Genomic DNA, 22927 nt, shown 5'->3' on the forward strand with positions numbered 1-22927 from the left:
TACTGTCTGTAGGGAGCCTAGAACAGGGCTGCCAGAGAGACAGTCTGTAATTGGAAATTCTTTCAAGAGAAGGACTTCTATCAGGACTGCCGAGGGAATAGGAGCTCCACCTGCTGACTTTTTTATGTTTGCCGACTCTGAAAGAATGCAAAACATGAAGAAATTGAATGGTGGTTTTTTTTTTATATATAATTTCTCAGTGGAAATATAGTTTTCAAAATTATTGATAAGATGTACCAGTCTAATCAGGGCTTTCAAGAAGAAAATGCAATCTATAGCTTGTTTTAAGAGTGGGGATTATGTTGTCTTCCCTGGGCCAGTCTAAATAATTACTTTAATCTGGAGCAACATATAAATTCATAAATTGTTGCCACCATGGCTCTTAGGGAATCCTCAACTTTTTAAACATTGCCTCTCTCAGCCATAAATTTACAGTACACTACTCGCCCATGTGTGTTTTGTTTTAAAAAGCTGTAGTCTTTTGTTACATGTAGTTTGGAAGAAATGCTAGATGTTTTTGATCTAAAGAAGAAAGATCAAATCCTAGTCAAACATCAGTATTGTAAAGAGCATAGACATTATTTGAGTATTTGTCCTCTGCATTTCACAAAGAAGCTATGCGGTTTTGTATAAAAGCCACATAAAACCATAAACTTGTCGTTTGTCTTTTCCTTGATGGAATTTGCCACGAGGAAGTGTGGAATACATTATCAACATGCTTGATTGCTTAACTCCTGGGCCAATGGGATCATGAGGGCAGGTACACCTCCTTGCTCCTTACAACCTCAGTATTGTGGGTTTCATTTCTTATCTAGATTTTGTTCACTGACAACTGATAAGCTACATGACTGGCTGGATTCTACTGAAAAAAAAAAAAGAGGGAACCTTTATTTATGGCTTGGGTTTTATGCTTAGAAAGACTCCTTTCCATTGTTTTATATATTAGCATTGTAAGTCGTTTTCTGTATTCATGTAAACCACTAGAATTGGATACAGAAATCTCCTTTCAGGCCCTATGACAGAACTGACCGTACCCAGATAATTCTTGTGGAGGGATTCGTTAGTTAGTTAGCCAGCTAGTTTTTCGGAATTCCTAACAAGCTTCCCCCAGATCTTTCTTCTGGTGACACACTATGTACTCCAGGAGCTGCCCCCTACTCATTCTTCAGGAGTGGTGACATGACCCAGAACTGTACCTGTACTCCTGGTCCAATCAGAGTTCTTCCCTGGGATCCATATATGCACAGTGAGAAAAAGATGCCATCTCCTTCCTCAAATGTTGTTAAACTGCAGCTGCTTGTGGCCATGTTCTCTGCCACGTGGTGATAACCTGGCTGGAGTAGGAGAAACAAGCTAGTGCTCAAAGCAAAGTGAAAGACTGACAGAGATGAGAGCTGCAGTAGGAGAGAAAAAGGCAAGGCAGTGTTGACTCTCTTATTCCAGAGCCCAAGGCCCTGCTTCTTACAGCCCCTCCTTTGTTTCTGTGGGTTACCCTCATTCTCTCCCCATTTCTGGATTACACAAGTCTGTGATGGATTTCTGCTATTCACAACCTAAAGAGGCCTTACTATCATTGCCTCGTAAAACAGAAGTGAGAGTGATGCAACCGACAATTAAATACTTACAGGTAAGGGAAGAGGCCTCATTTTCTCTATTGAGACTAGAATTATAAAGGATGGAGAAATAGAAACAGAAAACAATTCTCAAGAGTATTAGAATACAACAAAAACTAGCATCTGTGTAGTGCTCTACAGTTTTAAAAGTGATTCCATAATCATTTCTTTCATTTGACCCTCACAATAATTCTGCAAAGTGGAGAGAGTACAGTGTATAATTATCCACATGTTGCCAACATAACAGAATGGTGAGTGGAAGTGTTTTCTGTGGTTCTGGAATTATAGTGAAAGTTCATGGCTGACGACGAAGGATTCTGCAGTGTTTTACATTTTGAGTCCAAGGGACCCCCAATTTGGGGGCCTAGCCACTTTCTCTACAGTTTTACTGGGAAGGGCCAGTTCAGAGAATCCACGCAATAAACTCCAAACCCAAAGGGAGTCAAGAAAATCTCATGTGAATATTGGGGCATCTACAAGAAGTGGAAGCTGGCATATCGTTGCCCAGCTGGACATTAGTTTCACCAGCAGACCTGCCTTCTTGACTCTAAGCAGTCAGAGTACAGGAAAGGAAAATGGAGAGAGAGAATGTGGAGTGGGAAACTAATGCTCAGAGAGGTTACTTTTTCAGGGCCACAAATAGAGTTAGCAGCTGATCTGAGGTTTGAAAATAACCACTGATGCTCACACAGCATGTGTCAGATCCATGGGGTAGCAGTCGGCCAGAGACTTGGTAACAGACAGATTGCTGGATCCCACCCCTAGACTCTCTGATTCAGTTAGTTTGGGGTAAGGCACAAGACTGAATTTTTCACAAGTTTCCAAGTGGTGCTGATACTTCTGGTCCAGGAACTTACTGGGAGAGAATGACTAATCTAGACCATTTCACTTCAAATTCTGAACTTCTTGTATGCTACCACACTGCATCCTTTTAACAATGCATTCCCTGTCCTATTGCAATGCTGACATCTCATCAATATTTTAAAACGTGTGTTTGCAGAAATAATATTTTATATCAAATACTCACTTTTAGTAATATTTCTGCAATTTTGCGCTATGGATCTGAAATGTAACAAATACTATTCTGGACATGGGCTACAACAGTTGAGGCTGGAAGTAAAATTTTAAACCCTACTGACCATGCTATTTTAAAGTGTATTTTAATTAAGAATAATATGGCTTAGGAGCAGGACTAAACAGTAGCAGTATACATGGGGAATGATAACTTTCGTTTTGCACATAAAATGTACATCAAGGGAAAAAATAAAGCAGAAAATAAACAAGATGAACTGAAAATACTGTAACAAATGTTGGGCTGAAATACTGCCAGGTGTGGAGGTGTAGGAAAATGAACACACATTTTGGTGGCAAGGCACAAAACTGTTTAAATCCTTTTGCAGAAGTTTCTGAAAACTATAATTTTGGCATGGATCTATGAGCAGAGTTATTGGACTTATAATGTAGGCAAACCAACAATATCTGTAAGAATTTCTTTGTCCAGCCTTGGATGTTGCATAACTCCTCTAAAATATCACCTTCACATATGCCAAAGAATGGAACACAGTGACATAAATTCAGAAATTTTCTCTATACAATAAAGAGATACCAGAAGGTGTGAATTCTCAATAAATGATAGCTGGCTTATGCTCTCTTAAAAAAGTAATATTCCCACAAAGAACTAAGATTGATGTATTTGGGTATATATATTATTTTTTATTAAAATATTTTATTAAGTTTAGTTTACTATAAAATCTAAAACTGATAACTTCTGCTCAGTGTTGATGACAGAGTAGGTTTGGAGTGTGAGAAGCTAGGGTGCCCATGTCTGGTAGTGACAAGCAATTTTAAAATAATGACAACCAAAATCTGAAACTTATTACTTAAAGGGCAGGGGTGCAGGCAAGGGCCCCAAATACAGTTGTCCTGCAAAGAAATTAATGAAGTGATTGCTACACTGGAGAATGTTCATATCAGCTTCACACTTCTGATGATAGCACTGACGGATGATCAGGGTGAGGGAGTGCTGAGGGCTGTGCTCTCCCCAACACATACTTCATGCCTGCTACCTGAAATGGTTTGACTCTGTGAACCCACCCAATTCTCATTTCGTGTCAAGGGAGGGAACAGGTGGGAGGTGACTGGATCATGAGGGCAGTTTCCCCCCTGCTGTTCTCATGATAGTGAGGGAATTCTCATGAGACATGATGGTTTTATTTTTTATTTTTTTATTTTTTACTTATTTTTATTATACTTTAAGTTCTAGGGTACATGTGCACAACATGCAGGTTTGTTACACATGTATACATGTGCCATGTTGGTGTGTTGCACCCATTAACTTGTCATTTACATTAGGTATATCTCCTAATGCTATCCCTCCCCCCTGCCCCCTCCCCACAATAGGCCCTGGTGTGTGATGTTCCCCTTCCTGTGTCCAAGTGATCTCATTGTTCAATTCCCACCTATGAGTGAGAACATGCGGCGTTTGGTTTTCTGTTCTTGTGATAGTTTGCTGAGAATGATGGTTTCCAGCTGCATCCATGTCCCTACAAAGGACATGAACTCATCCTGTTTTATGGCTGCATAGTATTCCATGGTGTATATGTGCCACATTTTCTTAATCCAGTCTGTCACTGATGGACATTTGGGTTGATTCCAAGTCTTTGCTATTGTGAATAGTGCCACAATAAACATATGTGTGCATGTGTCCTTAGAGTAGCATGATTTATAATCCTTTGGGTATATACCCAGTAATGGGATGGCTGGGTCAAATGGTATTTCTAGTTCTAGATCCTTAAGGAATCACCACACTGTTTTCCACAATGGTTGAACTAGTTTACACTCCCACCAACAGTGTAAAAGTGTTCCTATTTCTCCACATCCTCTCTAGCACCTGTTGTTTCCTGACTTTTTAATGATCGCCATTCTAACTGGTGTGAGATGGTATCTCATTGTGGTTTTGATTTGCATTTCTCTGATGGTGAGTGACGATGAGCATATTTTCATGTGTCTGTTGGCTGTATAAATGTCTTCTTTTGAGAAGTGTCTGTTCATATCCTTTGCCCACTTTTTGATGGGGTTGTTTTTTTCTTGTAAATTTGTTTGAGCTCTTTGTAGGTTCTGGATATTAGCCCTTTGTCAGATGAGTAGATTGCAAAAATTTTCTCCCATTCTGTAGGTTGCCCGTTCACTCTGATGGTAGTTTCTTTTGCTGTGCAGAAGCTCTTTAGTTTAATGAGATCCCATTTGTCAATTTTGCCTTTGGTTGCTGTTGCTTTTGGTGTTTTAGACATGAAGTCCTTGCCCATGCCTATGTCGTGAATTGTATTACCTAGGTTTTCTTCTAGGGTTTTTATGGTTTTAGGTCTAACATTTAAGTCTCTAATCCATCTTGAATTAATTTTCATATAAGGAGTAAGGAAAGGATCCAGTTTCAGCTTTCTACTTATGGCTAGCCAATTTTCCCAGCACCATTTATTAAATAGGGAATCCTTTCCCCATTTCTTGTTTTTGTCAGGTTTGTCAAAGATCAGATGGCTGTAGATGTGTGGTGTTATTTCTGAGGGCTCTGTTCTGTTCCATTGGTCTATATCTCTGTTTTGGTACCAGTACCATGCTGTTTTGGTTACTATAGCCTGGTAGTACAGTTTGAAGTCAGGTAGCGTGATGCCTCCAGCTTTGTTCTTTTGGCTTAGGATTGTCTTGGCAATGTGGGCTCTTTTTTGGTTCCATATGAACTTTAAAGCAGTTTTTTCCAATTCTGTGAAGAAACTCATTGGTAGCTTAATGGGGATGGCATTGAATCTATCAATTACCTTGGGCAGTATGGCCATTTTCATGATACTGATTCTTCCTATCCATGAGCATAGTATTTCTTCCATTTGTTTGTGTCCTCTTTTATTTCACTGAGCAGTGGTTTGTAGTTCTCCTTGAAGAGGTCCTTCACATCCCTTGTAAGTTGGATTCCTAGGTATTTTATTCTCTTTGAAGCAATTGTGAATGGGAGTTCATTCATGATATGGCTCTCTGTCTGTTACTGGTGTATAAGAATGCTTGTGATTTTTGCACATTGATTTTGAATCCTGAGACTTTGCTGAAGTTGGTTATCAGCTTAAGGAGATTTTGGGCTGAGACGGTGGGGTTTTCTTTTTTTTTTTTCTTTTTTTTTTTTTTGAGACGGAGTCTCACTCTGTTGCCCAGGCTGGAGTGCAGTGACTGGATCTCAGCTCACTGCAAGCTCTGCTTCCCAGGTTTACACCATTCTCCTGCCTCAGCCTCCCGAGTAGCTGGAACTACAGGCGCCCACCACCTCGCCTGGCTAGTTTTTTGTATTTTTTAGTAGAGACGAGGTTTCACCGGGTTAGCCAGGATGGTCTTGATCTCCTGACCTCGTGATCCGCCCATCTCGGTCTCCCAAAGTGCTGGGATTACAGGCTTGAGCCACCGTGCCAGCCGGGGTTTTCTAAATATACAATCATGTCATCTGCAAACAGGGACAATTTGACTTCTTTTCCTAATTGAATACCCTTTATTTCTTTCTCCTGCCTGATTGCCCTGGCCAGAACTTCCAACACTATGTTGAATAGGAGTGGTGACAGAGGGCATCCCTGTCTTGTGCCAGTTTTCAAAGGGAATGCTTCCAGTTTTTGCCCATTCAGTATGATATTGGCTGTGGGTTTGTCTTAGATAGCTCTTATTATTTTGAGGTACGTTCCATCAATACCGAATTTATTGAGCGTTTTTAGCATGAAGGGCTGTTGAATTTTGTCAAAAGCCTTTTCTGCATCTATTGAGATAATCATGTGGTTTTTGTCTTTGGTACTGTTTATATGCTGGATTACATTTATTGATTTGCATATGTTGAACCAGCCTTGCATCCCAGGGATGAAGCCCACTTGATCATGGTGGATAAGCTTTTTTATGTCCTGCTGGATTCAGTTTGCCAGGATTTTATTAAGGATTTTTGCATCAATGTTTATCAGGGAGACCCATAGGCTCAAAACAAAGGCATAGTGGAAGATCTACCAAGCAATGGAAAACAAAAAAAGGCAGGGGTTGCAATTCTAGTCTCTGATAAAACAGACTATAAACCAACAAAGATCAAAAGAGACAGAGAAGGCCATTACATAATGGTAAAGGGATCAATTCAACAAGAAGAGCTAACTACCCTAAATATATATGCACCCAATACAGGAGCACCCAGATTCATAAAGCAAGTCCTTAGAGACTTACAAAGAGACTTAGACTCCCATACAATAATAATGGGAGACTTTAGCACCGCACTGTCAACATTAGACAGATCAAGGAGACAGAAGGTTAACAAGGATATCCAGGAATTGAACTCAACTCTGCACCAAGCAGACCTAATAGACATCTACAGAACTCTCCACCCCAAATCAACAGAATATACATCCTTCTCAGCACCACATCGCACTTATTCCAAAACTGACCACATAGTTGGAAGTAAAGCACTCCTCAGCAAATGTAAAAGAACAGAAATTGTAACAAACTGTCTCTCAGACCACAGTGCAATCAAACTAGAACTAAGGACTAAGAAACTCAATCAAAACCGCTCAACTACATGGAAACTGAGCAACCTGCTCCTGAATGACTACTGGGTACATAACGAAATGAAGGCAGAAATAAAGACGTTCTTTGAAACCAATGAGAACAAAGATACAACATACCAGAATCTCTGGGACACATTTAAAGCAGTGTGTAGAGGGAAATTTGTAGCACTAAATGCCCACAAGAGAAAGCAGGAAAGATCTAAAATTGATACCCTAACATCACAATGAAAAAGAACTAGAGAAGCAAGAGCAAACACATTCAAAATCTAGCAGAAGGCAAGAAATAACTAAGATCAGAGCAGAACTGAAGGAGACAGAGGCATAAAAAACCCTTCAAAAAATCACTGAATCCAGGAGCTGATTTTTTGAAAAGATCAACAAAATTGATAGACCACTAGCAAGACTAATAAAGAAGAAAAGAGAGAAGAATGAAATAGATGCAATAAAAAAATGATAAAGGGGATATCACCAGGGACCCCACAGAAATACAAATTATCATCAAAGAATACTATAAACACCTCTACGCAAATAAACTAGAAAACCTAGAAGAAATGGATAAATTCCTGGACACTTACACTCTCCCAAGACTAAACCAGGAAGAAGTTGAATCCCTGAATAGACCAATAGCAAGCTCTGACATTGAGGCAATAATTAATAGCCTACCAACCAAAAAATGTCCAGTACCAGACAGATTCACAGCCGAGTTCTACCAGAGGTACAAGGAGGAGCTGGTACTATTCCTTCTGAAACTATTCCAATCAATAGAAAAAGAGTGAATCCTCCCTAACTCATTTTATGAGGCCAACATCATCCTGATACCAAAGCCTGGCAGAGACACAACAAAAAAAGACCTGATGGTTTTAAAGTGGCAGTTTCCCCGGCTCACTCTGTCTTCTGCCACCTTGTGATAAAGGCTTCGCCTTTCACAATGATTGTAAGTTTCCTGAAACCTCCCAACTATGCAGAATTGTAAGTCAATTAAACCTCTGTCCTTTCTAAATTACCCCATCTCAGGCAGTTCTTTATAGCAGTGTGAAAATGGACTAATACACTACCTTTCTGACTGTAGGGCCAAGACCCAGCTTTACACGGAAGTGGAGAAGAAAGCCCCCTAACCCAGTGACAGATCTTTTCGTCTCTAAACCCTATCTGCAAAGTGAATTTCATAAGGTAGAATTTCTAAACATTGAGTCATTTTTGGGGAGAAAAATAGAAAAAGAAATATAAGATTGTAGGAAAAGAAAATGAAGAAAGAAAGTATGTGAAAGTTGTGTACTGGTGACAGAATTTAAGTAATGCCTTTGATTCTCCAAAGTTTTCTCCTTTATCTGTGCCTAAGATGGAATATATATATTTCTTAATAACTTTTAATCATCTCTATAGTGCCAATAAATAGGTGTTATCATAATCTGATAGATGAGAAATTTTAAGGGTAGGGGCTCGCACACAATTAATAAATGAACGAGCTTGGATTTAAAACCAGCTCTCTCAGATTCCAGAGCACTTGATGTTTCTACTGTACCATATTGCTTTTATGTATTGGGGAATTTTATTCTTTTATTTATACATAATATTTTACATATTTATGGGGCACATGTGAGTATTTCTTACATGTATAGAATGTGTAATGATCAAGTCAGGGTGTTTAGAGTATCCACCACCTTGAGTATTTATCATTTCTATGTGTTGGTATCCTTTCAAGTCCTCTCAGTTACTCTGAAACATACAAAACAGTGTTGCTAAGTACAGTCACCCTTGTTGGCTATCAGACATTAGAACTTTTTTTTTCTTCTGTGTAACTATATGTTTGTACCCATTAATCAACCTCTCTTTATTCTCCCTCTCATCCACCCACTCTTCCCAGTCTCTGGTATCTATCATTCTATTCTCTGTGTCCATGAAATAAAAATTTTTTAACTTTCATAAATGAGTGAGAATGTGGGGTATTTGTCTTCCTGTGCCTTAGCTATTTCACTCAAAATAATGACCTCCAGTTCTATTCGTGCTGGTGCAAATGACATGATTTTATTCTTTTTAATGGCCAAATAGTATTCCATTATGTATACACACATTTTTAAAATTCACTTGTCCATTGTTGGACTTGTAGATTGATTCCATATCTTTACTGTGTGAATAGTGCTGTGATAAATGTACGAGTATAGGTATCCCTTTGATATGCTGACTTCTTTCCCTGTGGATAAATAGTAATGGGATTGGTGGGTCATATGGTAGTTCTATTTCCAGTTGTTGTTTTTTTTTAATCTCCTTACTTCTTTCCATAGAAGTTGTACTAATTTACATTCCAGCCAACAGTGTAGAAGAATTCCTTTTATTCCACATCCTCATCAGTGTCTCTTGTTTTTTGTCTTTTTAATAATAGCCATTCTAACTGCAGTGTAATGATGTCTCATTGTGGTTTTGATTTGCATTTCCCTGATAATTAGTGATGTTGAACATTTTGTCATATACCTGGTGGCCACATATGTGTCTTATTTTGAGAAATGTCTATTTTTGTCCTTTTCCCATTTTTAGTTGGATTATTTATTGTCATGTTTTTTGTTTTGTTTTGTTTTGTTTATTTTTTTTTTTACTGTTGAGTTTCTTGTATGTTCTGAATATTAGTTACATAAAGGAGTTTACAAACATTTTCTCCCTTTCAAGATATTCTCTCCTCACTCTATTGACTGTTTCTTTTGCTGTGCAGAAGCTTTTTAGTGTAATATATTCCCATTTGTCTATTTTTGTTTTTGCTGCCTATGCTTTTGAGTTCTAGCCATAAAATCATTGCCTAGACTCATGTACTGAACAGCCCTATGTTTTCTTCTAGTAGTTTTACAGGTTCAGGTCTTACAGTTCAATCTTTAATCAATCTTGAGTTGACTTTTGTATATGGTGAGAGATAGATGTCCAGTTTCATCTTTCTGCATAAGATTATCCGGTTTTCCCAGCACCATTTATTGAAGAGAATGTCTTTTCCTTAATGTATATTCTTAATGGCTTTGTCAAAGATCAGTTGGCTATAAATATGTGGATTTATTTGAGTTCTCTATTCTGTCTCATTGGTTTATGTGTCTATTTTTACACCAATACTATGCTGTTTTGGTTACTGTAGCCTTGTGATATGTTTTCAGGTAACATGATACTTCCAGGTTCTTTCTTTCTTTCTTTCTTTTTTTAACTCAGGATTGCTTTTGTATTTGCTCTTTTTTTGGTTCCGTGTAAATTTTAGAATTTTTTTTTCTATTTCTGTGAAAAATTTAGTTGGTACTTTGATAGGGATTGCATAGAATCTGTAGATTGTTTTTTGGCAGTGTTTATCATATTAATGATAATTATTCTTCTGATTCATAAACATGGAATGTCTTTCCATTGCTTGTCTCTTTGGTTTTTTTAATCAGTGTTTTGTAGTTTTCCTTGTAGATATATTTTATGTCCTTGGTTAAATTTATTCCTAGGTATTTCATTTTATTTTATTTTTGTAGTTATTGTAAATATGATTGCCTTTTAAATTTCTTTTTTGGCTCTTTCATTATTGGTGCATAGATACACTACTGATTGTTATGTGTTGATTTTGTATCCTACAACTTTACCAAATTTCTCAGTTCTAAGAGGCTTTTGCTGGAAACTTTTGTTTTTTCTAAATATAAGCTCATGTCATCTGCAAAGAAGAACAATTTGCCTTTTTCTTTTCCAATTTGGATGCCTTTTGTTTCTTTTTATTGACTGATTACTCTGGCTAGAACTTCCAGTACTATGTTAAACACAAGTGGTGAAAGTCTGCATCTTTGACTTGTTCTAATTCTTAGAGCAGAGGCTTTCAACTTTTCCTCATTCAGTATGTTGTTAGCTTCATGTTTGTCATATATGGCCTTTATTATTTTGAGTTATGTTCATTCTATGCCTAGTTTGTTGACAGTTTTTATAATGAAGGGGTATTGAATTTTATCAGATCCTTTTTCTGTGTGTATTGAGATGATCGTATGGTTTTTGTCCTTCATTCTGTTGCTGTGATATATCATGTTTATTGATTTGTATATGTTGAACCATCCTTGCATCCTTGATATGCACTTGATTATGGTATATAATCTTTTTGATGTGCTGTTGGGTTCAGTTTGCTAGTATTTTCTTGAGGACTTTTGCATCTATATTCATCAGGGATATTGGCCTATAGTTTTCTCTATCGTGTTCTTGTCTAGTTTTGATATCAGGATGATGCTGGCATTGTCAAATGACTTAGGGCGAATTCTCCCCTCTTCAATGTTTTAGAATAGTTTCAGGAGGATTGGTATTAATTCTTCTTTATATATTTGGTGGAATTATGCAGTGAATCCATCCAGTCTTGGGCTTTTCTTTTTTGGGAGACTATTAATGCTGCAATCTCACCACTCATTAGTCTGTTCAGATTTCCTAGTTTCTAGGAATTTATCTATTTTCTCTAGGTTTTCCAGTTTGTTAGTATTCACAATAGTCTCTGATGATCTTTTTCATTTCTGTGATATCAACTTTAATGTCTCTTTTCTCATTTCTGATTTTGTTTATTTGGGTCTTGGTTAGTCTACCTAGTGGTTTATCAATTTTGCTTACCTTTTCAAAGAACCAATTTTTCACTTACTTCATCATTCTTTTTAGCCTCTATTTGGTTTAGTTCTGCTCTGATCTTTACTATTTTTATTCTTTTGCTAATTTTGAGTTAGGTTTCTTCTGGTTTTTCTCATTCCTTGAGGTGCATTGTTAGATAATTTGAAATATTTACCTTTTTTTTTTTTTTTTTGGATGTAGGTATTTGTTGCTGTAAAATTTTGTCTTAGTGCTGCTTTTACTGTATCACGCAGGTTTTAGTATGGCGTGTTATGTTTCTATTGTCATTTGTTTCAAGAGATTTTTAAATTACTTTAATTTCTTTATTGAACCAATAGCCATTTAGAAGCATGTTCTTTAATTTTTATGTATTTGTATAGTTTCCAAAGTTTCTCTTGGTATTGATATCTAATTTTATTCCACTAGGGTCTAAGAAGATACTTGACATGATCTAAATTTAGTAAAATTTGTTGAAACTTGTTTTGTCACCAACATTGGGTTTATTTTGAAGAATGTTTTATGCACTGATGAGAAGAATTGTATTCTGCTGCTGTTGAATAAAATGTCTGTAAGTCCATGTGGTCTAAGGTTCAATTTCAATCCCAAATGTCCTTATGGATTTTCTCTCTAGATAATCTGTCTAATGCTGAGAGTGGGGTGTTAAGATCCCCCACTATCATTGTGCTGGAGTCTGTCTCTCTCTTTAGATCTAATGATATTTGATATATAAATCTGGGCACTCCAGTGTATTGGGAGCATACATATTTAGAACATTATACCCTCTTGCTGGATTGATCCCTTTAGCATTATATAATGATATTCTTTGTCTTTTTTTTTTTCTTTTTTTACTGTTTTTGACTTAAAATATCTTTATCTGATATAAGTATAGCTACCCCTGCTTGCTTTTGGTTTCTATGTGGAATAGCTTTTTCCATCCCTTTATTTTCAGTGTATACGTGTCTTTACAGGTAAAGTGTATTTCTTGAAGGCAGCACATAGTTAAATCATGTTTTTTTATCCATCCAATTAGCCTACATCTTTTAAGTGGCAAATTTAATCCATGTACATTCAAAATTATTGTCAATGTGTAAAGTTTTGTTCCTGTCATATTGTCAATTGTTTTCTGGTTGTTAGTATGTTGTTTGTTCTTTTCTTTTTCTCTTATTGTTTGTCCTTGTGGTTTGGTGATTTCTGTAGTGGTATCATTTGAGTCTTTTCTCTTCCTCATATATACGTTTGCTTTACCAGTGCATTTTAGACTTTTGTGTGTTTTTGTGATGGTAACTTTCATCTTTTCAATTCTAGATTTAGGACTCTTTTCAGCATTTCTCATAGGGCTAGTTTAGTGGTAATGAATTCCCTCAGCATTTACTTGTCTGGGAAAGACTTTATTTCTCATTAATTTATGCATAATTTTTCTGTCCATAGTATCCTTGGGTGGCAGTTTTCTTCTTTCAGCACTTTGAATCTATCATCCCATTCTTTTGGCCTGTAAAGTTATTACAGAAAAGTCTACTGTTAGTCTGATGGGAGTTCGTTTATAGGTGATCTTTGTAATCTTTGTAGATGTTTTCATTTGCTGTTTGTAGAATGCTCTCCTTTTTTTGTTTGTTTGTTTTTGACAAAGTCTCACTCTTGTTGCCCAGGCTGGAGTGCAATGGCGCAATATCAGCTCACCACAACTTCCGCCTCCCAGGTTCAAGCAATTCGCCTGCCTCAGCCTCCCGACCAGCTAGGATTGCAGGTATGTACCACCATGCCCAGCTAATTGCTTTGACTTTAGACAATTTGACTATAATGTGCTCTGGAGAAGACCTTTTATATTGTATTTGTTTGGGGATTGCTTGGTGTCTTGTATCTAAAAATCAATTTCTGTTGCTAGACTTGGGAAGTTTTCATCTGTTATTTTGTTAAATAGGATTTTGAACCCTTTTGTTCTCTTTTCGCCTTCTGGAATATTGGTAATTCATATATTTGGTAGCTTTACAGTGTTCCATATTTCCATATATCATGAAAGCTTTATTTATTACCTTTTCTTTATTTTTGTCTGACTGAGTTATTTCAAAAGACCTGTCTTCAAGTTCTGAGATTCTTTCTTTTGCTTGATCTAGTGTATTGTGTAAGTTTTCAAATATATTTTGTATTTCATTTAATGAGTTCTTCAGTTTTAGAATTTCTATTTAGTTCTTTTTAATGATATCTATTTATTTCATAAATTTCATATTCATATCCTGAATTGTTTTTCTGATTTCTTTGTATTGTTCTTTGGAATTCTCTTATATCTCACTGAGCTTCCTTACTGTCAAAATTTTGAATTCCTTTTCTGGGATTTTGTGAATTTTTTTTTGATTGATATCTGTTACTGGAGAATTACTGGATTCCTTTAGAGGTGTCATATTTACTTGCTTTTACAAGTTTCCTATGTCCTTACATTGATACCTTCATATTTGCCATTATTGTCACTTCTTCCAATTTTTTATATTTGCTTTCATAGGGGAGAAATTTTTCTGAAGATGTTTTAATGGTGTTGGTCAGGTATGGCCCTTTCGCTTTTATTTTAGGTACACACTATAGTGTAGTCTCTCTGTACAATTTATTTGACTGTAAACAACATCAGTGGTATTCATGATTTCCTTCATGGCTTAGGGTATGATTATTGGTGGACGCTCTGGTGAACTTTTGCTAGAAACAGAGATGCCAGATGGGCCAGTCTTCAGCCTCCAGTGGTGGCAGTGGAGGGCCAAGCATCCTTGTTCTTGGACCCCAGGATGGTATACACTGTCACCAGTGTCAGCAGGTCCAGGCAGACTGATTCTTGGGCTTCCAGGGTGGCTTGTTCAGATGCTAGTAGTGGCAGCAGTAGGTTGGGCAGGTTCTTCAGTCCCTGGGAAGAAAGTATGGTGTTTGTGATGGCAGTAGTAGTGGCAGATGACCCTCTGAGTCCTGAGAGGTGTATATTTGTATTGGTGATGGCTTGATGGGCTGGGCAGGACAGGCCCCAGGCTTCTAGGTAGTGCATGTGGGTGGGTGCTGGCAGTGGTGTTGGTGGCAGGCTGGGTGGGCCCATCTTCAGGTTGGGCCCACAACCTGAAGGGACTACACAGATGCCAGAGGTGGTAGAATGGGTATAGTGATCCCCAGGTCCTAAGGCACCATGCTTGGGCTCTGGGGACTAGGGTAGGAGGAAGTGCCAGGCTAGATGGGTCTGACCTCAGGCCTCAGATGGTGTGTAGGGGTATAGGATATAGTAGGCAGGGTGGGGAGATCTGCTGTGGTGGGTCTGGGTAACCTGACCTCAGGGCTCATGCTAGAGCACAGTGGTCCTGCTGTTGGTATGGGTGAGGTCGCTATTAGCAATCTCCTGCAGGCAGCTCTAAGGCTCTTGGGAGTGTACACTTCATCTCTGGCAGCAGCAGTGGCTGCATTGGTGTGTAGGGGCAGCCTGTATTTAGAACATGCACTAGAGCCCAGAGGCCTTGCTCCTAGTGTGGGCAGAATTAGCATCCACACCCCTAAATAGGGAGCTCTCAGGTTCTGGGTAGCATTTGCTTTGGCTCCTGGCTATAGCAGTAACTGCAGTGTTGAGTGGAGTTGGGGAGGGACCACAGCCTCTCTGTGTGGGCCTGAGCCCAGAGACCTTGCTGCCAGCAGGGTTGGGGTTGCCACTCACAGCCCCAGACATGCAGCTCTCAGGTTTGCCTGCTCTTGGCAGCAGCAGTGAAGATAGAGCCATCCAGAGAGGGGAAGGGATTCCTCCTTCCATATGTGAGCCTGAGAGTTGAGGCCATACCACTAGTGAGGGGTGCAGTAGCCACTCACAGCCTCAGACAAGCAACCCACTGACTTGCCTGTCTCAGTTCCCAGTGGCAGCAACAGCACCTGTGGCTGCAGTGATGTGCAGAGAAAGGGTCTCACTCTCTGTGTACAAGCCTGAGTACAGAGGCCACTCTGCCAGTTGTGGGAGAATTGCGGCCCCCAGTCCCAGACAGTCTGCTCTCAGGCTTGCCTACCTGGGTTTGGTGGCAGCAACTGCTGGGGCAGCATGCAGAGTCAGAGAAGGGATTACACTCTCCAAATTTTGTCCTCACAGCCCCATGCAGGAAGCTCTCAGGGTCTGGAAAGTGCATACTCTGGTTTCCTTTGTTCCAGGTTCATCTCCTTGGTTTGCTATATTGTCCTTTTCCTGGGGAGTAGTATTCCATGTGGGATAGAGTACTGGAAACCCTGCAATACCTTTGGGTCAGCAAGCACTGTGCCACAGCAGTCCTCTGGGTGGATACTGGGGGATGTCAACTGGGGGTCCCAAAATGTGGAAATATGGGGGCTGTGGTCCTCAAGGCAGGATGCAGTCCAGTGACAGAGTGTTTTCACAATGGTGCCATGGTGTAGCTACTTAGGTCGCGGGGTTGTGAGTGACCCAGCATGAGTCTGGTGCTGTGCCCTTGCAAGGGTGCAAATCTACTGCCCACACTTGTCTCCAAGTTCATATGGGTGGAGGAGCTCTCCCATGGTTTAGAAGTGCAGCAATCTATGGTGGAGATATGGACTGCTGAGGATCTCTTACTTACCCTTTCGCCACAATAGGGAGCTCCTTCCATCTCCCAGGTGATCTCAGCAGGCCTGACTGCTTGCTTCCTAATCCTTCAGTGTCTTAGGCGTTTCCTGTGACTTCTCTGTCAAATGCCAGTGTTCTCTTTTAGATGTTATATTTGAAGTGTGATTATCTAGTCACAATTTTGGTTCTTGTTTCTGGAAGGGCCTGTGTCCAGTGTCTCTAAACAGCCTTCTTGAAACTCTATTCCTATTTGGGGAAATTTAATGAGACCTTAAAAGTGAAGAAAATTCTTGGTGGTTAACATCTTGCGATGGATTTAGTGATAATTACCGGACAGTTGGGAAATAGCACAAATCTGGGATAAGAGAAGGAGAGAAAGTTGAGGGAATTCTTAACAATGACTAGAGATGACCCTCTTGAGAATATGGAACTAGTAAAATGTTATTAGCTTTTCAACTTGGTCTAGGACCATCCCTGGCTATACTGTCCAGGACATATAGTAATTAATCAATTCAGCACCTACTTATTGAGTGCTTGTTAAACATTAAGCACCATATGTGGGTCATAAGATATAGTCCCTGCTTTTTTGGTGCTTATGCAGCGATTCTCAAGCTATTATGATTAGAATATTCTAAGAACTTAAAAGTTCTAATGCCAGAGCACGTTTCCCCTACCCCCACCGCCACCAGCAAAGCTGTTTGGATTCACTTGCTCTGGGGCAAAGCCTAAGTATTATTTCTTTTAAAAAAAACTCTCCAGGTGATTCTAATGTAGTCAGAAATATTAACCTGCCTAATGGGTGAGATTGCTTCCCAATGATAGGATGGGAATGAGTTTTACAGGTACACTGGGATTATGTGCCCCTTAGCCTTTGCCATGACTATACAAATATTATCAATGTCTGTGTCTACTGTGATATACAAAAGGTTGAGAAACACTGACAAATACTTAGCATTTTAGCAAAATAGGTCATTTTGCTAATTTTGATGTGGCATACTTTACAGCTTATGGGTGGGGGTATATGTGCCTGGTGTGTGCGTGTGTGGGCACATACGCACATGCATGCACACATGTGTCTCTATAGAGGGGCAGTGGTGAACAATCTGACCTACAGTCTTAGGCAAGTGCTCTAGGCAGTCTTTTGCAGATCTCCCTTAGTAAGGCAAAACAAATAAAATCAGAAAACCAAGAGGATTTTAGAAGTGATCTTCTAGCCCAACCCCTTTGTCTCAGAGATAAGGAAGCTACTTTAAATCACAGAGCAAGTCACAGTTGGAGCTCAGCCATGGACTTCATTCTTTCAAACCCTGTACAAATAGCTTAATGTTAAATCTAACCCCTGTATAAGATGCAGTGGTTAATTGCATAAAGTGGAAAATTAAATGCCTTGGCTAACTCATTTATAATGAGGCATCAGCCTATGAAGGACTTCTATTCTGCCTTTGTTCCATACACTGCATACCAAGTAAAATGACAGTCCAAGAGATAGACACTCAAGTAAAAGATCTCCAGAGAGGCTGATTATTTCCTTATGCCTCACAAGAAAAAGAAAAAAAATGACACAAAACTTTTTCCCCAGGTAGGTAAAATGCCAAGTTCCTGCCAAGCCTACTTTCCTCTCTCCGGGTTGCCTCTCCAGTCCTCTGCCTGCCGCTGTTTTCATTGCTATCATTATTTCTATTTCTCTGAAGGTAGAGAATGCTGCCAACCTGCTCTGTCCTCCTCAGACTCTCTTGTCTGACTGTTCTCTAAAGGCCTCTCCACCCAGCCTCTAGCCCATTTCTTTCTCTGGCTTTTGCAGGATTCCTCATTCTCCCTGAGGTCTTAACTATCACATCATGCACATTCTGCAACTGCTGTTATCACTTGCGGCTGCTGCTGTCAGCTGGCTTTGTGACTTTCAGCACCCCCATTTCCAGCAGAAATTCTAGCTGCCCTGATAGTGAGAGTCTGAACACCGGTCTTCCATCCCTGATGATGTTTGGTAGATCTCTGCTCAAATGGGTTCAGAAAACACACAGGGTGGAAACACTCTTGTCCTCTGCCAAAGGTGTGCCTGCTTCCACCAGTCCTAGGGGTTCTGTTCTCAAGACTACACCCTGGCACTCTGACCCTTGTCTTCCTTTTAATTCTTTTCCTCACAGTATCTTCTTCCACGTCTGACATTCTTAGCTCTTTAGAGTCCCCAAAACTATCTGATTGTTACCATATTACATTATTGTTGACTCTAAAGATTTTGGCATCAAACACCCTGCATTTGAATGCCAGCTGTGTCACACATCAGATGCTTGACTTTGACAAATCATAGAACTTTCTGTCAATAGAGATAATAATTGTATATTATCCCTATATTGAAATGTTGTGAGTATTACTGGGATAATAAAATACATAGCACAGTATTTGGCACATAGTAATTGCTCAACAATACCAACTGTTATTATTATTAGACTGTGCCCTCTAAATTATTTGTCTACAGATTATGATCTGTATAAATGACTTATCAATTAAGAACATCACAGGTATGCAGAGTCTCATTGCTCATACAAGACTGATGTCAATTAACTAAGAGAAGTTTTGGCACTAACCAGGAGTTTCACATCATAGTTCCACACTTTGCTTCTACTCCCAATGTGGCTTGGTGACTCTTCACTCTCTTTACCCTGTTTTCTTTGTATGGTTCCCAGGGCTGTCACTTTTCTTTATTTTGGTTAACACATATAGCTGTACACTGACCCAGATCTCCATGAAAAATACTGTCATATACTCCCTTCTTTCCCTCTTTCCCTAATATCATCATCTCATAGAGATCAAACTCACATTTTCTGGCACTATGATTCTTTTTATAAAATACTTTACTTTTAAATTTTTACCCAACTACGTCTATGTTATTTTAGCTAGCAAAGCTGCTGTAACAAAGAGATCTAAATACAGTGGCTTAAATATAACAGAAGCATATTTTTCTCTCATGTAACAGCTAGAGGAATGTGTGTAGTCCAGAGCATACAAACCACAAGTCATTCATGACCCAGAATTCTTTCTGTCTTGTTATTCTGTCATCTCCTAGGGTGTTTATCTGCATAACTGAAGCTGTTTCTTCTTGATGTCTCAATTCCAGAAGGTGGGAAAAGGGAAAGTCCAGGTTAAATGGTTTTATTCTTAAAGAAGGGACCTGAAGGAAGTTTCATTAATAATCACACCCTTTGGCCAAACTGAGCCGCTACCTAGCTGGCCACACCTTTCCAAAAGCCTAGAAAACAGAGTCTGTAGCTGCATTGCGCTCTATGACTAAAAGGAAAAGGGGAGAATAGGTACTGGGGATATTCAGTGACCTCCACCACACATACGGCATGATTGAACGTTCAACTAGGACATGGGGTGTATCATGGAAATGACAGTCATCTGCTATAACCTTTCTCACACTCTATACTGATCCCTATAGGAAACCACTAGTAGAATCCAAATCTCCTTCTTTCTTTTTTTTCTTTTTTTTTTTTGAGACAGAGTCTCGCTCTGTCGCCAGGCTGGAGTGCAGCGGCGCGATCTCGGCTCACTGCAGTCTCCGCTCCTGGGTTCAAGTGATTCTCCTGCCTCAGCTTCCCGAATAGCTGGGATTACAAGTGTACCACCATACCTGGATAATTTTTGTATTTTTAGTAGAGATGGGGTTTCACCGTGTTGGCCAGGATAGTCTTGATCTCCCGATCTCGTGATCAGCCACCTCAGCCCCCCAAAGTGCTGGGATTATAGGCGTGAGCCACTGCATCTGGCCATCTCTTTCTTTTTAGCTATTTTGATGATTACCTATTTATATAATAATACATATATTATTTTAAATTATATCTTAGAGACTCTAAATAGCCTATCTAAATTATGTATCTTGACATAATATCTTATTGCTTTCTACCTCCTATAAGGCTAACATGGTATTTTGGATCAATCCCCTTGCTGAGGACAACCAAAAAGGTTGGATGAAGTACAAACAGCACTTACTTTAAAGCATCAAAGACTTCCAAGATAGTGAGGAAGTTTAAAGTCAAGATCTAGGAAAAGACAAGAAACTAGAGAAATAAACCCAGCCGTTAAAATCACTTTTTTCCCCCTGAGGGCTTCTGCCAAGTCTGGGGAAGCAGCTGCAAAGCAAAACCATATTTCTGATGATTTCTCAGAGCCGGACAAACAGAAATCAGAAACTAAAACCTGCCAGGAATAGGGATTCAGGAATACGGATTTAATAACTCAAGCCCCCTTTGAGCTGAGAATCTGAAAGGCCACACTCTCAATATGAGGAGTAGCTGCTAGGAAACCAGCCCTTGCATAGAATTGCAGTCAGTTTTGCATCATTTAATGGTACAAGTAAACTTCAACTCTGACATTATATTAAGATATTTCTGGAATGATAACACACACTGCTATTTGCAGGAGCAAATGAATATCCTCTCAAGAGAAAGACATCATCATAACAAGCCTCAACACTTCCTCCATATGATTTATAAAATATAATTTCCATCATAAAATGAAAAATAAGGATTTACAAGGCAACAAGATCACTGAATGAGTAACAGAAGACAGAGAAGCAACAAAAAAGCCTCCAATACATGAATTATTGAAATGATCAGATACGGTTCACAAAGAACTATGCTTTTTACATTTATGAAATAAATTCCAGGCTTTAAAACATCGGTGAAATGGAAACTGTAAAATTTAATGTGACATATTAAGAAAAAAATCCAAAATACAATACGCAAAATGAAGATGGGCTTAAGAGCAAATGAAATGTAGCTAAATAAAAATAATTTTAAATGGAAGACAAGAAGAAAACATCCTCCAGAATGCAGCACACATAAATAAAAGGGAGGAATTGGAAAAGAGTGGATAAGAGGCGTAAGTGGTCAGTGACAAGTTCTAGCCCAGAAAGTGTGAAGGGAATGGGACAGATGTAAAATTGGAAGAAATAACAGCTCTGAATTTTTCAAAAGTAAAAACGATATCAATCCACAACTTTAAGAATCTCCATATATCCTAAGCAAAATAAATTATAAGAAACCCACGCCCAGGCCGGGCGCGGTGGCTCAAGCCTGTAATCCCAGCACTTTGGGAGGCCGAGACGGGAGGATCGAGACCATCCTGGCTAACAGGGTGAAACCCCGTCTCTACTAAAAAATACAAAAAACTAGCCGGGCGAGGTGGCCGGCGCCTGTAGTCCCAGCTATTCTGGAGGCTGAGTCAGGAGAAGGGCGTAAACCCGGGAGGCAGAGCTTGCAGTGAGCTGAGATCCAGCCACTGGGCGACGGAGCGAGACTTCGTCTTGAAAAAAAAAAAAAAGAAACTCACGCCCAGACATTGTAGTAAAACTTCAGACAACAATAGACAGAGACAAAAATCTTAAAGCATCAGAAAAGAAGCAAGTTACTTTCAAAGGAAGAACAGTTAGACTAAGAACTGACTTCTCAATAGTAACAAAGGAAGCCAGCGAGCAATGGAAGGGTTTTCAATTAACACCGAAGTTTGATATGGCAAAAACAAAAAAAAACAAAAAAAAAACCAAACAAACAAACAAACAAACAAAAAAAATGTTATTACTTGCAGTTAAATTACTTTAAAAATTGAAAAATTACAACTGTGAAGATAGTACAGACAAAAATTGGAATGATAAAAAAATCCAAATAGAACAACTGGAATAAGTAGCACAAAATAAGATGATAAATTTAACTCAAATGTATCGGTAATTACATTGAATATAAAAGGATCAAAAACTCAATTTGAAAGCAAAAAGTGCAAATTGGATTGAAAACAAAAGAAAACACAATTATGTACTGTTTATAAAAACTTATCTAAAATATAAGGATATAGAAAATTTGAGAGTAAAAAGAAAAAAATAATCCTTTAAACACCAATCCAAAGAAATCAGCTATAGCTATACTAATACACTCTTTTTATATAATAAATATAGTATAATAAGCTCTATAGATATGCATCTCTACATAACGATAAAATGTCCTATTTACCATGAGGAAATAACAGTTTAAAATTTTCACACACCTAATAACAGGGCCTCAAAATATGTGAGGGAAACATTGACATAATTAAATGAAAAATAGACAAATCCACAATCATAGTGAGATATTTTTATTATGACTGAGTAATTTATAGAAAAATAAAACAAAAAAGAAGGAACATACAAGATTTAAATAACATGATTAACAAAATTGACCTAATAGAGACAGCTGCAGAAAACTTACTCTTTTCAAGCTTGCACAGTCACAAAGTTCTCAGTAGAATATGTTTTCTAATCCAATGAAGTTATACTAGATATTAATACAAATTAATCTAGAAATGAAGAAATTTACTTCTAAATAACTAATGGGTAAAATAAATCACAATGGAGATTAGAAATAATTTGAACTAAATGGTGATAAAAATACAACAAATCAAAGCTTGTGGACAGCAGCTAATGCAGTACTGTACTTAATTATGTTAGAGAGAAGAAAGGCTAAAAAAAAATCAATGATCTAAGCATCCTTGTAGAGATATTATTAAAGAACAGCAAACCAAACCCAGAGAAATTAGAAATAAAAATGAATAATGATTTGGGCAGACATTAAAAAATTTAAATA

General features: G+C 38.5%; 1 long non-coding RNA gene across 1 annotated transcript; it reads right to left on the reverse strand.

Moving 5' to 3' along the window:
- Positions 1 to 206: 206 nt before the first annotated feature.
- On the reverse strand, positions 207 to 19985 carry LOC116270012. The gene is made up of 3 exons (XR_004177860.1): positions 19945 to 19985; positions 16327 to 16559; positions 207 to 1334 (listed from the first exon to the last, which is right to left on the reverse strand). It is a non-coding gene; the product is annotated as an uncharacterized LOC116270012 (long non-coding RNA).
- Positions 19986 to 22927: the final 2942 nt, after the last annotated feature.

Source organism: Papio anubis, chromosome 13 (assembly GCF_008728515.1).
Source record: "Papio anubis isolate 15944 chromosome 13, Panubis1.0, whole genome shotgun sequence".
NCBI classification, from domain to species: Eukaryota; Metazoa; Chordata; class Mammalia; order Primates; family Cercopithecidae; genus Papio; species Papio anubis.